Genomic DNA, 17,478 nt, shown 5'->3' on the forward strand with positions numbered 1-17,478 from the left:
GGCACAGGCAGGTGGAGAAAAGAGCTAACATGAACTGCTGGGAGGAAAGAGGATTTGGGATGTGGATTTGGCTGAAGGAAAACTGGACTGGATCCAGGAGGGGAAAGGAAAGTGAGCCTCCATGAGGAGTCAGCATGAAGGACTGCAGGCAACCAAGAGCATGGCAGAAAGATACAGATGAACTCACAAAGATACAGCCCTGGAGAAAGCCAAGGTATCCCAGGAGCCAGAGGAAATGAGAAGCTGGATGGGATGAGGGCAGCCAGCTGCTGACTATCACCAGCACATAATGAGGCAAGGGGCTAGGCAAAATCAAGAGGTCTTGAGCAGCATCACAGGCAGAAGTGACAGCTGACAGACAAAAGGTGCACAGGGGGTGTAAGAGCTGATGTTTGGGATTGCCAGGACAATCTCTGCAAAGAGGTTTCTTAAACATGAGGCATGAAGGGGAAGCTGCATATCGTGGGAATACTCCAACAAGGGCTCATCCTAGTAGCAGGTGAATCGGTCCTGCACTGCCGCACTGAGGTCCTGCTCTGCTCATGGAAATCAGCAGTTCTGTAAGTGTTAGATGACAGTCTCACAGAGGTGTGCAAGCTCCACACTCTGAAGACAGAGGAGGGAATTCATTGGCAAGTAATAAACTATAAATCAGGACATTGCTTCCAAGCAGGGAGAGACACATCCTGCTTGGTATGGTGCAAATGAAACCTTCCAGTGTGGCAGAGGGTCAGAATAGCTCCATTTGATTATTTATTTTCATTGTGATGCTCTGGTTTTGCCTGGAAGACACCACACTGAAGTCTTTGCAGCTTCGAGGTCTCCCACCTCAACTCTAGCCCAAAGGAGGGCAGAAGGTTTGGAGACCATCCAGGCAAACATATGAAGCTCATGAGCTTTGCTTTGCGTGAGCATGAAGAGCCCCCTTCACAGTCATGCTTCATTAGCTCTAAGCACCAATGCAGCCTCTCCAAGGACATCAGCTGGCCTTTCATGGGACCACTGTTCTCCATGGGTGAATGGTCAACACTACCAGTCTCTGCTTTTGATTTATTTTTCCCTTAAGGAGGAAAATTTTCTTACCGCTTTCTTAAAATCAACTAGAAAAACACAACACAGAGAAAAAGTGCACTTACAATGCAGTTACACCTCTTCATTTTTTTCCCCCAGAATCCCACAGGAAGGCCAAGACAAACTCTGCCACTTTTTCTCAGGGAACACATCTCCTCTTCCTTGTTTTGTACCCAGGCAGAGCAAAAAGCTTGCATTCAGGCTGTGTCAGCAGTACAGGGGTGACTCCCCATCTTCCAGATGGGGTGCCAGCCAGTGACTCATCTGTGATGGTAATCAAGGACCATGAAGCAGAAGAAGAATGGAGAAAGCAGTGGTCCATGCTGTTCCCAGTGCGTCACTCTGCCAGGAGATGTCCTCCTGTGCAGATGGGGTCACAGGCCCTGGCAGACACGTTGGGCAGAGCTGGACCTCAAGCTGTGGGAAACCTGCAGTGGAGAGTGTTTGTGCAAGAGAGCATCTTTGAGAAAGGGAGAGTCTCTGGATAGTTCAATATTTAAATGCTTCCTACACAGAGTGACAGGAGATGAGCTGTTGGAGATATTTCTTTGTACTGAAACTTTTAGTCTGTTTGTACAGCAGATTCTGGATTCTGCAGGGAACTTTTACTTTTAAACATCAACCTGAACCCCTGGAAGCCAGGCAGTTGGGCCAAAAGCCCTCCTTCCTGTGGCCTTGACCTCAAAGCACCGGGACTGTGTCCTGGTCACCAAGTTCTGCCTTGCCATGCTCTGCCCTGCCCTGCCAGGCTTACCCCTACCCTGTCATACTCTGTGCCCTGCCATGCCAAGGTCCCATCCATGCCATCACATTTTGTTATCGGGACATGGTGGTACACAGTGGGATCAGCAGTCTACTCGAAGTGCTGGGCCTGTGAAAGATGGGCATGGGCCACCTGGAGTGCAGCTCCCAAGAGACAGCAGCATCAAAATGTTGCGAGAGGGACTTTTTTCTTGACAGAAACTGAGCAACTGGACAAGGAGCAATGCTTGAGCAGCTCTGTGTTCTAACCCCCCTCTCTATAGGAGGGCCAGGTGGGGTAGTCTTGGAAACTGCACAGCAGAAGTGACTTCACAGAAGCATTTGGTATTGGAAGAAGGACCAGATGAGATTTGGCTGCTGAAATCCTTCTGCCCTCAACTTGCCTGCACACTGGCTCCTGCCAGCTGTTTCTCTGTCTCTCTGCTGCAGCACTGCCAGCTTTGGCCAAGCTGAGAGATGACTCTTTCCAGCCTCAAAGCTAGAAGCCTCCCTAGGGGAGCTAGACCTGAGCAGAGATCCTTAGCCTTGCAAATCGATCTGAGAGCTCCTCCAAGGGGCAAAGGCATTGCAGAAGAAAAGCAAGCCCACCATTTCTCTCCCCACCCTGCACCCACAGGTGTCTGCAGAGACATCAGACCTAGAGTGTTCCATGACCCCGGGTGTCTGCTCCACTTTCTCTGGGAGAGACAGCCAGGGCACTTCCCTGGGCTTGAGCAGCTCTCACAGAGCCGGCCAGCAGTGTCTGCCAGGGGATATGTCTGCAGAGCCAGACGGAGGTAAAATGTGAGTCTGCTTTCTTTGAGACAGCCAGGGCCAAGCCCAGAGGAAGAGGCAAAGAAAAGCCTGTGCTGTCAGAGTCAGGGTTTACAACCAGCTGTAAATGGCTGCAGTCCCTAAAGTTCTCATGGTGGCAGGCATGGTGGGAACCAAGCTGTCCCCTCTGCCCCATCCCCACCAGCTCTTCCCAGGTCTGGGGTGCAGCCACCTGGCACAGTCCAGGGGAAAATACACAGCTCCAACACCCTGTGAGATGGGGAACAAAGCATAGCCCCAGCTCTGAGAGAACAGCAGCCAAGGCACCTTGTGTAGCATCCTGCCAGGGCCAGGCTACAGATGCAGCAGCTTTGGGGTTTGCTGCTTCTCATTGGGCCAGTCACAGGGCTTGGTAGTCACTTCCACTCAAGACTCCAAAAGGCAAAAGGCTGGTGATGACACCAATGAATGGACCACCTTTCCCTGGGACACAGACACAGAGCACCAGACACTGGAGCCAAATGCAGGCTTTCTGGAAGGAATTGCTGTTTGAAGCCCAAGATCTCTGCTATCAGCTCTTGAATTCACTAGCTCATTTTCTTTGCTGGTGCCTGGCCAGCTTGACTTGCCATTCTTCCAAGAACATGATATTCCCCTGCCTGTTGTATCAACTTGCTTATTTAATGCATTCACATGGGGAAAGTCCCACAGTAGAGGCATTAGTGCACAATGCAGACCTAGGTTCTCTCCCAAGGAAGGATTACCTTTGATCTGCTGTGAGACCACAGGCAAGCCCCTTACTCTTTCTGTGCCAATGATTCCCACTCATATAAAAAAAAAACAAAAAACCAAAAAACCATATCTTTTCCTCTGCTCTGCCTCTGCCTTCTGTGGTACTAAAAAAAAAAAATATCTTTCCTTAGAGAGGTGGATGTGTGCACCAAATCCCACCACAGGAGCCGCTCTAGACCTGCTTCAAGTGGGTCTGGTCTCATCAGACTATCTTGAGCATAGACTCTGCTGCCTGAGCGAATTACCCCAGGCTCCCCATAGAACTCATAGGAAGAAAAATCACCTTTAGAACTTGATGGATCTCATTTCTTTGACATGCCTACTTCAGGATGAAACAACTGATGCTGTGTAAGTGCTGCTGGCTGCTCACAAAGCCCAGGACATCTTGGTCACATTAGATGTCTCCACTGCAGTGCCTGAGATGTGGTGAGACAACTTGTGTTGGCCACAACAGCTGCGGTTTGGACGCACAGATGGTGTAAGCCCAGCGAGTGCAAAAGATGACTTTCCCCCAGTCATCTTTCTGAGCGTAATTCCTCTTAAGGAAGAAGGCCTTGCCTTGGCTGGTTACAGCATCACTGCAACAAACATGAGTCACTGCTGAATTACAACTCCCTGCTTGCTCAGTTTAAACAGAGGAAGGCAGCTTAAGCAAACGGAAGGAGCTAAGCATGTGAAAAATGTTTCCTTTTTAAAACTGCCATTAGCCAATTGAAAATCTTTGTATTTGGGCTGCAAGTCTATGCCAAGTCTCTGTCTGAGGCTCGGTTCAAACACTCAGGCTATATAATCCTTTCCAGTCTGGGCTCATAATGGAAACGCCAACAGACCGTTAAGCACAGCGGTATTGTCAGGTTCTACTATAATTAAACACACACAGGAAAAGGTATAAATAGCCAGGTTAAATTACGGCAGGGGCTGTGATTGAAGGGATCTCTGGGAAAGCCTGCAGTCTGGTTGTGTCTGACGCATTCAGGGGTGGTCGATCAGAGGACCTGGGTTTTGCGCCTGCCCCAGGTGAACCCTCTCCAGCAGATGTTGTGAATTAAAGCAAAGTCAACTGGCTATGATCACCTGCAGTGTGTGATGTCTCAGCCCCCAGGCCTACACTCCTGCCCTCTGTGCCTTGCAGAAAGCCAAGTGAAGGGGAAAATGGGAGCCTCCCTGCCTTCTGAGCCATGCTCAACCTTGCTAGGCTTATTTGCCATACTGGGGGGGCCTTGTTTCTTGATTGCCACCTTGTCTTCATTTCTTCAACAACCAGATAAGGTAGCCTGAGGAAACGATGATGCAGACACAACAGATAGATAGAAAAGCTGAAACCACAAGAAAGAAAGAGAAGCAGAGGACACACAGACTTCTTTTGGAGGTGTTGGTCCACTTTATCCACAGCCTCCGGGTCCTCTGAGGTGTGCAATATGGAGGTGTTTCAAACTGGACAGAGGAGACATGGCAGATCCTGTTCTCTTCTCTCTATGGGCTGTTAGCACTTCCACAACCCAGCTGTCTGCCAAGAAACCCTCCTGGACGTAGATGCTGGGGAAAGGTGGGACACCTACAAACAGGACACTGACCTAGCTGTACAAGCAGACCAGTGATGCCAGAAAAAAAAGGCAGTTTCACAAGAGAAACGTTCCCATTTCAGCCTCCTTTCTTGTGCTGATGGGTGCAAGAAGAAACATCACGTGAATGCAGTGGGACCCTCAGGTAAGGCAGTGCAGGCTGCAAGATGTACAAAGGCTATCACACAGTCCTGTGCTTGCAGGACTGCTGTGCTGGCTCCTGAGGTTTTCCACGGGATTAGCTGCACGCATGCATCCCTCCTGGTTTTCCTCCTGTGACTCCCTGCATAGTTCAACTGAGTTTTCTGGGCCAGCTCTTCTAAATTTGTACAAGTATCCAGGGAGCCTTAGTAAATAACATGGTAAATATTTGTTTTCAATATTTGTCTTTCAGAAAGACAAGGAGTCAGCAGCCACGCAGCCACGCACATGGACATGGCCACGCGTACACCCCAGGTGATCACAGACCACGCTCTGCATTAGAAAACTGAAGATCGCTTTTCTACCTGAAGAAACAACCCTACCAGGATTGATGTGAAAAAGACCCCCCTCCACTGAAACCAGAGACACGCATGCTTCAGCACATGTGTGTTTGTGTGCGCTCGTATATTTTTCTGACCACAGTCATCAAGTATCAAATCTTGCATTTTCCAAAAAAAGAAAAAGCTCATTTCCAGCCTGCAAGACCAACTCTGACCTCAGCCTATGCTTCCCCAGCTGAGCTAATAACACTCCCAACCCCCAAAATATGGAGGCAGCTCAGAATGGAAACGTTAAAGAGATGTAATTCCAGAGGATGTGAATGGCTAATTCTGTACATTCAAATGAAACAGAGGGGAAATATACTGAATGGAGCCCATGTATAAGATCATATGAAATGTAAAAAGACTTGTTGTTCGGCGCACACACTGCCTCTTCAATCTAGTTCTGTTTAAATGCCCATTCTTTTCATTTGGCATCTCCTTGTCCCTCGATGGCTGAATCAAAAGAGGAACGAAATAATGACACAAAGATTTTAAAAAACTCAGCCCCAGCTGCAGCAGGGAGAAGCCTGAAGCGAAACGTGAGAGCGTACAGCTCTTTGTTAAGGTTTCCTTGGCTATAGAATATGGTATATGAAACGCCTGGCGGATCCTGTTTGGTCCTATGGAGGGAGAGCTCTTAAGGTGGTTCCCTTGGGTTTGGGGAGGGCTGCAGGAAGGCTTCTCTGCATTTGCAGGCAGCAAGCACCCCACCTGCAGAGACCCCAGGGCCTGGCCGGTTCCCCCTCTGAACTCCCTGGGGGCCTGGGACACTCTCTCCCCAGACTGTGGGTGGTCCAGCCTTTTTTTTTTTTTCCTTTCTTTTCCTCATTGTAGCTGTCGTTTTACATCAGGAAAGTGAACTCGGGGTTTCTTGTTAGTAGATGTTTCCAATTTACGTAGGTTTCCAAGAAATAAGTATGTTTTTTTCCATGCCTCTGAGGCCCTTCTGCATGCCCATCCCCAGCTGGCAGAACCACACACACAACCAGCTACAAGGCAGTGGTACCAGCAGGGTGCAGCCCATGCTTCCAGGCCACAGCCTTCTGTAAACTTTGAATTTGGAAGCTGGTAGAATTGATGCCCTCATGACTGCAGGGACCCCAGCATCAGCAGCCAGAAGAGCCTGGACAGAGCTGGGGCAAGACTGACTGTCACCTCTTGATCTCTAGTGCCCACATCCTCAGGTAAGTTTGGCAGGTCCTTGCACAAGACAGCCTCACTGCAACTTCCTTGCAAATGCTGCAAGAGATAATGCCTTTTGGGAGAGGGAATCGCCTAGAGCATCAGCTTCTGGGAAGGAAAACCACAATTTGCACAGTTCTCCAGATAGGTGCAGTGTGAAGAAGGAGGCTTATGAGGATGGGACAGCTCTGCCTGCCACCACCCAGCCACTTGGCTGGTGATATGAACAGCAACACCAAAAAACATCTAGTAAGCGCTGCGGTGACCAGTTCCCCACAGCTGAGCAGCTTTAAGCTATGTTGCTTAATCCAAACAAATGTTCTGCAAACATCAACACTAATTAATTTTCTGTAAGCCATAATTTCCCTCTTAGAACCTCTTTCAGCAGCTGCAGCTGATTTCTGTTTGTGCCCAGCAGGTCTTCTCCAGGACCCCCCACCTTCACAGTCACCAAGGTAGTTCTCAGTGTGTCCACTCACAGTCCTCAGCCCTTGGGGCATGCTGGAAGTGAGCTTTTTCCAGGGGTTCCCTGTGGGAATGCCCAGTGATGCTGGGATGCCCTCAGCTAGCATCAGCACTGAAGGCCCAGTGGCCAAGCTCTGCCACCTGGATAAGTACTAAAATTATTAATTGGTGTTGACAGATCTTCTGTATTGTGTATTACTTGGGACAGACTCAGACTGTGGAGTCCTTGTATGTTGTGCCTACCCCACCTCACAGCTGCTGGGCACCTACCACAGGGCCAGCACGAGCAGAATGCCCTTCCCAGTCAGGCAGCAAGGTGCTTCCCTGCTGCAAGGAGCGTGGGTCTGCCCTGCTCAGGTCTTTGCCTAGCAGGAGGGCCTTTGCAAACCACCAAGGAGACATTCCCAAAGGCAGCAGGTCACCCCAGCACCCTTGTCTGTGTTGGCTAAATCCCAGAGAGGAGGGGGTGCCATGACCACAGTTCCCTCATGCCAGGGCTGTGACCTGGCCACGTGCGCTGCCGGCACATCAGGAGACTTGTCACCCGCTTGTCCCCAGGGCTCGTGAGGAGGAGCACGTTCCTCCACGGCCACTGAAGCCACCTCATGACGCTTGCACACATGGCTGCCAGGAGGCTGGCACAGTGCAGGGGAGGACAGCCAGAGTGGCCATGTGATCCCCTCGCTGCTATTCCTGGTCCTCAGGGAGGCTGCAGGACTGTCACACGGAGAGAGAATCACCCGGCTGCCAGTGCACAAGCCAGGTGAGTCCAGCTGTGGCGACAGAAAATTCCTAATTAGTTCATTGCATCAGGCTGGCCAAACACTCTCAGTCATTACTCAAGGATGGCCTACGTGCTGGGCAGGGTGTACTCCCCTGATCCCTGCTTCCCAAAACGGGACTGGGAGAGCCAGACTAGCTTGCCCTGGAAAAGGGACAGGCGGTGTGCTGTGCCCAGCAGGCCAACCAGCTCCATGTCCCGCAAACCACACGAGGGAAAACCAGCGAGACAAAGTGCCAGGCATGCAGCAAATGGCCCAAGTGTGACTGTCCCACACAATGAGGTCTCATCCTGCTCCACGCGTGGCTGTGGAGTGGGTCTCTCTAACCCATGACTGCAGGGACCAGGACACAGGATGGGGGGGTGCTCCCCTGCACCTGGGTCCATAGGCAGGCATGACCAGCTCCTTTCCAACTGCTTCCTGAGGACAGTGAGCTGGGTGTGTGTTTGGAAGTCCCTCAGCATGTCAATAGTGGGGTGAGGTCCCCCCACGCTGGCCAGCAGCTCTGCAGAGAGGTGCTCTCCCCGTGAGCTGGGCTAGACACGGTGCAGGTGCTGCCCAGTGGGTCAGAGCCCTGCCCTGTGCCCACTCCCAGCAGCATCGCAGGGAGCAGCACTGCAGGCAGCAGCACCACTGCCTTGGAGGTCACACGGGCAGGTCTGGCAGGGACCTACGTATTTTGGAGCTGCTTTCCCCATGGCAGTAGCTGGGGCTGATTCAGAAGGCTTAGCTGGTTTAATGTGCATACAAAACCCCCTGGACTGTCAGCTCTTCCAAGCAAGGGACCAACCAAGTGCTTGGCCAGCACGCAGGGTATGGGGGAAGCTGTGGCAGCTGAGCAGCAATGACGGGTGCTTCTCACAGGGCAGAGGTGGGAAACTGTGGACAGCCTGGGCACGGCCCTGCTCCACATTCATCCTGAAGTTTAGCTGCTCTCCCTTGCTCCAACCAGGCTCCCATGGGGCGGCAGGGTGTGCCCCAATCCTTCCTGGGCTTACGCCCCACCAAGGCCTGTGCTGCTAGTGGCTTCTAAGTGCCACAAGGACACGGGCCAGGTGGGGATCTCCAGCAGACTGCAAGACGGAAGCACCCACAGAAACCACCATGCAGGTTTTGCTGTCCTCCTCTGGCATCACGTCCCGATCCCAGGGGTAACTCGCCCCCCTGTCTAGTGAGCCCTCCTCTTGCCTGTCCTTTGGATGAAGGATTCTGGAAGAACCAAGATACCACTGAAGCATGGGCTCCTTAAGGGTGTCAGGCAGTAACCACCTCCTGGCACACAGCAACCCTACTTAACTGGTTCAGACAAGGGGTGACGAAAAGCCCTGCATCCCTCTGAAACCAACTGTGGGATTTAGGTCAGTCAGGTGGAATCACTCAGGCTGGAAAGGGACCAGCAGGCAGGAACTGGTGACCAAATGGTGTAAAAGGCATCATAAGATCTGCAGGTTACCACCTCTGAGGTATACCTGGCCATGCTGGGGCAGTTGGAGCTGCAGCTCCAGCCTTGTCCATCCCTCAAGTAATGTGGGCACTGCTAGGAAACAGGGCCCAGACTCTGTGAACACCATATTAGGGCTTTCTGCAGGGTCCCTGGACCACTCTGCAGCATGGCTCTGCTCCTGTGCTGTGGCACAGAGGTGGCATAAGGTTAAGTACCTGAAGTAAGAATGGGATCAAAGTGCTGTTTGGAAAAGCAATGTTAGAGCTTGACTCCTGGAGAAGTGTCACCCTTGGGGGTCTCCTCCAAAGCTCCTCCTGAGCATCTCTGCACCTTGAACACTCCCCAAAAGGAAACTCAAGCTTCACTAATGAAGGCAGACAGAGGAAATTTTATTCCCCATGCGGCAGAGTGGGCAGAGTGTATGGGAAAGCAGAGATTGCCCCAGCTTGCTGCCTCCCAGGAACAGCAATGGCTGTCTGTGCTGTACTGCAGACATGACCCACACCCACCCAGCCTCTAGAGGAAAAGCCTTGAGGCTCTGCAGTCACCACTACCACCCTCCAGTCACCTGTCCCACAGCTGTGCCAGTGATGCTAATGTCCCGGTCCCTGCAGTAGGAAATCCCAGCTGCAGCTGGAAGTGATTGATACATATATTCCCAGGTGATGCCTCAGAGGCCCCAAAAACAACAAAAATGGGCTTTTCCTCTCCCTGTCTCAAAGCACCAAGCACGTGCCATCCCCAGCTTCCTTGCCAGCAAAGGGCAGGGAATTACTCAGCTTCTTCGCTTGGCTTTCCCCGCCAAAGGGAATCTCTGATGCAATTGGGAGGTCATGAGAGAGCAGGATGGAGGGTTGAGCATATCCCGCAGGACACAAAGTTGCAAGGAAGGAGGATGCCCCAGTACTGCCCAGCGAGGTTGGCCATAGAAACGGGCAGGGGAGAGAAGGCAGTTTGCCGGCAGCATGAGGCAGCTGTGCCCCTGCAGTCCAGCCTGCTCCCAGACCCCTGCCCTGGGCTGCCGAAAGCTCTCCGAGAGGCACCAGGGGAGCACGATGGGACAGGACAGGGCCCAAGGTCACAGCAGCAGCCTGAGGTCAAACCTATGGGGCCACGCTGGCCCTGAGCCAGCGCTGGGCTGGGGGGTCGGCCGGAGGCACCCCGGTGCGGCGGGGTGCGGGGGTGCCGGGCGGGAAGCGGCGGGGTCGGCATCTCCACGAGGACACCTTAAAGTCGGTGCCTGCGGGCTGCCTCCCCGCCGCCCCGCTCCGCTCCTCGCCGCTCCTCGCTGGGAAGCAGCTGACTCGGGGCGGCTGCCAGCGCTGCTGGCTGCTGGATCCGGCCGCTGCAACGTGCAGCCCGACATGTAAACCCGGGCAGGCCTATGCTAATGGCTGGGGGAGGGCGCCTGGCGCAGGGGAGAGGGGGAACGGAGGTGGAGGCCGGAGCTCAGCCAACAAATTTTCCTCCCCCCCACCCCGCTCCCTCTCCCCGCCCTCCCCTTCTCCATCACCACCTCCCCTCATCCATCTGCCTCCCCTCCTCCTCCTCCTCCTCCATTCATAAATCCGGGCGGCACTGCCATCTACCGTAGCGTGCGGCAGGCAGCCACCGCCCCGCTTGGACCCCGGGCAGCCCCCCAAGCCTCGCCAGTACCCCGGACCCCTGACCGTGGGTCGAGGCACCATTGTCAGCCCTCCTCCCAGCAGCGCTCCTAATGTCCCACAAGACTTCTCACAGCAAGGAAAGGCAATCCCGTCCTTGCCCTGAAAGACAAGTTAGGGTCTCTCCATGAAGCCCCTCACCCAGCCTCAGGCCTGCCCCAGCTGTATATGAGAGGGTCTCCTCACCACTCTCCAGGGCACAACTGAGGGCCAAGCAGACAACCCCCCAGCCCCACCATTGCCAACCAAGCAGCTAGAAATCAAGAGGCCACAAAGACAGTGGTTACCTACCTCTGTTGCCTGGTCTCCTACCCTTAGGATAAGCCTCAGCTCCTGTTTTCAAGCACCTCCTTAAAGCCATAAAGTCTCTCTCAGCACGGAGAGATGGGGGAGATAAAAACTCAGCTTCTCTGCTAATGAGCCATGGGCCTGAGGCTTTAAAAAAAAAAAAAAAAAAAAAGTAGGATATGCTTACCAGGAGAAGGGTGAAAGTTAGCCATCAGCCATAGTTCCTGCTTGGGAGAAACACTTCCAGGGCCAAGCAGCCCTTCCCATGAGGAGATACTAAGGGGAATCCCTTTTCCCTCTGCGTTCTGCTTTCAGTTCTCCGCTGGGAAGGGCCTGGGATCCCACCCCTCTCCTCTGCATACAGAGGCCTGTTCTCCTTGGCATGCAACAGGGCAATCCATGGCTGGATCTTATTCCACATCCCTTTCCCTACCATCACCCACAGGAATTAAGTCTTGACCCCCACCACCACATCAGAGGACTCTCCCCAGTTCCCCTCGCCCTTCTTTTCCTGCCTCCCCTCGCTATGAAATGTTATCCCTAGGCTGCAAAGATGGCAACCACATACCCCATGGAGAAGCAAGCAGCCCTGCAGGGTGCCTGGGGCCAGACCTTTGGGATCATAGCTGGGAGAGCTGGACCAGTGGGCTCCTAGGCCAAGTCCCCCCCCGGCAGCATCTCAGCTCACATGAGGCTCCCTCTTTGTTCACCAGAGCTTGCCTCAGGACTAAAGCTTCAGTGGAGCAGCAAAAGGGAGTGAGTCTGGACTGGCCTAACAGAGCAACCTGCAGGCAGATCAGTGTGTGCAATGCACGTGCAGGTGGGAGCCTGCGTGTTTGAAGCTGAATTGGAAGCACTGTGTGAGCATCTCTACAGAGAACAGAGAGAGGGAGGGAGGGACAGAGAGAGAGAGGGAAAAAAATCTTGGTAGTGCAACGTTTGCAAAATGAGCTGGCAGTAAATAGCTGGAGGATAGACAGCGTCTCTGTACGTGAGGCACGGCACGGAGAGCTGTACCTGAGTGAGGCTGGGCCACTGCTCACTCCAGCATCACACGTCACTTACTGATGCATCCTTCCCAGACTGCCCTCTTTCAGCACTGATTCCTCCACCTCCACCATGAAAATGCAGTGGGAAAAATGGGCTCACCCCTAACACCAAGTGCAGTCAGAAAGCAAAGAGCAGGGAGAGGCACAACTGAACTTGATTCAAGGTCCAACTTGTGCCTGCTTGCTTCCAGGAGGCATTCAGCAGCATGATCTTCCTGATTTCCTTTTGCTGCTGGGGACCCAAACCCCCCTGAACTCAGCCTCTCCCCACACCCCTGATCAGGCACTTTACTCCCGCAGCAACAGCAGCCGCATTGCCAACACTCCCTGCTTGCAAGTGTTGCTCTCTCTACCCAAGTCCCTTTGTTCCCCTCGTAGGGCAGCCTTCCTCTGTTTCCCAGCGAGAGGCTGAGGCCCAGCATAACTCATCTCAGCTGGGGGGTGCTTGGAGCAGGAGACCCCCTCCCCTCCACCCCCTTGCTGTGGAAGACCAGGCAAAACTCACACAGAACCTGGAAAACGTTGCACCCTTCCAACCCTTCCAACGTGCCATAGGAAAAGGAGCAGAAGCCACCCCTTCCCCTACAGAAAGCCGCGCTCGGGGCTATAGTTTATAGCAAACCCAGCCAATTATTTACCATTTTCCAAGGCTGCCTCCCCAGGCCGGCTCGCTGGGTGTGCTGGTGGCCCAGTCGCTAGCCGCGGGAAGGCCGGCACCCGCCTGACACCGTGTGGCCACCGCCCGCCTTGCAGGGGCGACGAGGAGGCTAGGAGGGGGCTGGGGGATGTCCCGGGGATGGGGACGGGGTCGGTGGGAAGGAAGGCTGTGGTGGGGGTGGGCACACAGGATCTCGGCCATGCTGACTCTAGGCAGAGCAAAGCTAACAGGAGCAGGGAGCAATCGCAATCCCTGCGCAAGCCCGAGTCCTGCTGCCTACCATCCCCGGGATAAAATGTGATGTACTTTTAATAAACCAGGACACGCAGGTCTTGGCAGTTTCCTCAGGCGCCCAAGGTTTCAGCTCAGCATGTACAGGAGGAGAAGAATTTCGATTTATAGCTGGCTGATGACCCAGTCTCAAAAGAGCACACAAAACCTCTCACTCTTGAGCAGCATGTAACAGCAAGAGCTGCTATGATAATGCCTCAACAGATGAGAGGCCCCTGAGAGGACCTTCATGTGTGTTTCAAGCCCCTCAAAGTGCTCTGCTTTGAGCACCAGGGTCTTTCCCCTGCCTTTCCATGACTTTGCTCACCTCCTGGCAGAAGGCTTGATTGCCACTTGCCAAAGCAGAAAAGTTTGGGTCTCTGCAGAGACCATGCAAAACCCATGGAGTGCCCATTTGGTGTATTCACCTGCGAAAGTGTGAGGGTCAGGGGGACCCTGTATGGAGCATGTCACAGGCACATCGTGGTGCCTGGGCCAAGTGTCACACACTCCTGCAAGAGTTGAAACACCCCAGCAATTTCCAGTGGTCAGAGCTGACCCCGTGGCATGTCTGAGGCACCACCAGCAGCTACATCACTGCAGTAGTCCAGCCCAGGGAAGCTCCAGTAGTAGCTGGGGTCAGGGCTGGCACTCACCTTTCCTGGTGATGCAGGAAGCAGGGCTTTATGCAGTGCCCCTGAGGCATTACTGACCTTCAGCATCCCTTCCTGGAGATGTGAGGTCTGTCCTCATCCCTGGAAAAGCTTCCTGGATGCTGATAGCAGGGGAAGGTGGAGATATTTGCTGAGAAGGCTTTGTGAGCCAAGCTACCTTGCAGTAGCCAGCCAGGTGCTCACCCAGGTATGCAAGTGAAGCCCTGCAAACTTCATGGAAAAGTTTGTCCCCATTTAGGAGGAGATACTTTGCATACCCTAACTTAACCTGCCTCCCTTCTCCATTTTAAAAGCCCTAATGGTTATCCCACCCTTACTCCTCCCAGGGTCATGGAAAGACCTCCAAATCCCACCAAGAGCTGAGCATCTGATGGCCACTGGCTTGGTTGTCCTGCAGGTACCTCAGCTGTGCACAGGGAGCAGGTGACCTTCTGTACTGCTCACAGCATTCACAGCCTGCCCTGGGCACCCCCAGCTCTGCGTGCCTCTGGAGAGATGGAGAGAGACCATCTCATTCCAAGGATAGGAATGAGATCCCATTATCTTGAATGGGAAGGCAAGACTCCCAGTTTCTCAGGGCATGGAACAGACATGTCCCTCTTTGTGGAGCTTGTTGGCAAAGGGACGGTGTGACTACCAGCTACTTTCTCTACTCCAGCTTCAGTTTCTTTGAACTGGCTGCAGTTCAGAGAGATTTCAGTGTAATATTCTGCCCCAGCACATCCCCCTGGCCTGAGCCCAGGGGGGAGACAGGGACATTCAGACAGTGCATTGCAGGAAACGATTGTAGTTAAAAGGAGGGATGCTCTGGTTAGCAGGGCACAGGCTTCTTGGGGGATATGGGAAGAGTGGGGAGACTCCATCCCCAGAATTCCAAGAATTTGCTGATCCCTGATACCAACTCCTTTCCTAGCAGAGGAAAAAGATGTCTGTGTGCTGCTTATGGATGTTTAGGGGCCAGGGGGTCTTGTGCTGGCTCTCTGGTTCTGCCAGAAAGAAAGCTAAAAACTCAGGAGGGCCCTGCACCAGGAGGATTATTGCAGAATGGTGGGGAGCCACCACAGCCGCCTCCCAGGGATGGCAACAACCACTAAGTCTGATGTCCCTCCAGCTGAGTTGGAAACCATGCAGTGCTGTCAGCTCTAGTGGCAGAAGGGGATCCATCTCTGCCAGGGATGTGCTAAGACCTGAAATGACCGGTTTGGGTTTGAGAAAGAATTCAGCAAGGGGATTTTTCCTCATGTAGAAGTGGGAGATCCCCAAGGACTGGGAGGCTTGAAAGAGGGACAATCCCTAGTGTCCATCCTGAAGAAGCTCTCTCAGGCTGGAACTCTGGTGGACTTTTGTCCACTCTGGATATCAGTGATCCTCATGCCTTCACCTGGTGTTCCAGGAATGCTCTGGAAAAAAGCTCCCAGCCACTAAACCACATTGCTCTGAATCATCAGGAATGTGTCTCCCTCCAAGCAACCTCCAGACCCATTTTCTGCTCCCAGGACACTTGCTGAAAGCAACACCTAGGCCACTTATGCTGTGCCTGCCCACAACCATACCCCCCAGCAGGAGTCATAAGTGAAGCAGTGGCCTTGCACAGAGGCAAGTGTTGAGACAGTGAGTAGCTCCATGCTCACGTCCAAGCAAGGATGTGTCCTGTCACCTCCCTGCCTTGTTTAGTGGCAGCCTGGCCACCTGAAACCACAATTATATGGCAGGGTTTTGGGGGAGCATTTCTAGCCTGCGTGGCTGCTTGCTGTGAAGAGACACAGTTGCTGGTCAGTACCACTGAGACTGAGGGAGCATGGCAGGAGGATGGGTGGCAAGGGATGGAGGTGGGGAAACTACACCTCTGGTCCTCAGCAATGCCTGACCAGGCAGCAAGGAAAGGGTGGAAAGTGACTACGTGATGCTTCACAGGGAGAACTGATCTTATTAATAAAAGCTGCTTCTTCCCAAGGCCTTGATAATCTCTCCTGCTGCAGATTATTTACAGCTGTGGAATTTAATACTCCAATGAACAAAGCTCCCCAAAGCAGAGAGGGAGTGAGCGGACAGTTAACCCTTCTGCAAGCACCAGGGGCTGTCAGTCTGGGTTTGATGTCTCAAAGCAGTGGAGCCCCAGGATGCTGCATCCCCACCAGACCTCAGCACCTATGTGGCCAGCACCTGAGCCAGACTGATAGTCAGCAGAAAGTCAACCCAAAGCCCATTCAAACACCTGGATGTAGAGAACACCTTTTAACTAAAAAGACAGGCCAGTGTTCCAGTGAGTGGTGTTTGGAGGCAGAACCTGGCCAGGGTTGGTGGCTGTCTTGCCAGTGAGATGGTGCTGTATTAATACTGTGGGCCTTGCATAAGTCCAAAGTCCAAGCACTTAACCTTACAGATATCAGGCCAACAAACTCAGCCCTCAGGCTGAGAAGATTGCTGGTCCCAGCAAAGTTATCCACCCCACACACTGAGTGTCAAGCCAGTGTGGAAATGAGTCAGGTAAGCCCTGGGAACCAAACCTGGGTCTGCAACACCAGCAGGGGCAGACTGCAGCCCAGCACTCCCTCTGCACTCCCTGGGACGAGAAAGCCCACAGTTAAAACAAATGCTTTAACATGCTCTGCAATGTACCCCCATTCTCAGCTTGTCTCAAAATTCAGTGCATCTCAGGAGGAGGGCATAAAACCTACCAGACTTGGCTTATTTGCCTGAACTGTCCCTTGGATACAGTTTACTTGGGGGGAGAGAGAATGGGGTGAGCTTGAGGCACATCCTGGTGAAAGCAGGGGTGAGGTGAATGTATAGGAAGGACAGGTTAATCATGGGGCTGGCTGTCCTAGCTGCACCTGAGCCTGTTTTGAGTGTGTTCATTGTTGAATGTGGTGGGCGCAAGACAGAAACCAGGGGAAGGGGTGGGCAAAGGGGTGGAGAAAGAAAGGCAAACACCAGGCCATTCAGACATTCCTCAAGGACTATGCAAAGCCTTGGTCCAGTTCCACACAGTATAGTTTAAAGGGTCACAGTAGCATCCCTAGTGTAAACTAGATAACTATAATCCCCAGATGTGATGAACAGCCCCCATCCACTCTACACGGGAAAAATCTGAATTCAGGTAGGATCAGCAAATTCCAGCATCGAAAGCACAGGAAACACAGAGCTCATGCACCAACTCATGTGTCTCTTGGGATGGCATACCCTCTATATCTCAGTAGCACCTGGACTTTAAATAGTGCCAGAGCAGCCTATACCTGCCCTAAAAATCACAGTTTGGGCTTCCCAGGTTATGCATCCTCATACTCACTTGCCATTTGGCAAAGATCTCTCAGGACTCTTCCCCATCTTTCAAACACCCCACACAGGAAGAGGTGGAGACTGTAGAAGGGAGGTCAGCCCAGTCGCAAGTGTCCCAGAATTTGCCCAGGATGGTCTATTAACTCTGCATTTCTTCATTCTTAAAAGACTTAAGGTTTGGTCCACTTTATGCAGAAACACGAGATACCACCTGCCAGCCACCACTCTGCATTGGCAGAGCCCTCTGCAGTTGACTTTG

This window comes from Calypte anna, chromosome 3 (assembly GCF_003957555.1).
Source record: "Calypte anna isolate BGI_N300 chromosome 3, bCalAnn1_v1.p, whole genome shotgun sequence".
NCBI lineage: Eukaryota > Metazoa > Chordata > Aves > Apodiformes > Trochilidae > Calypte > Calypte anna.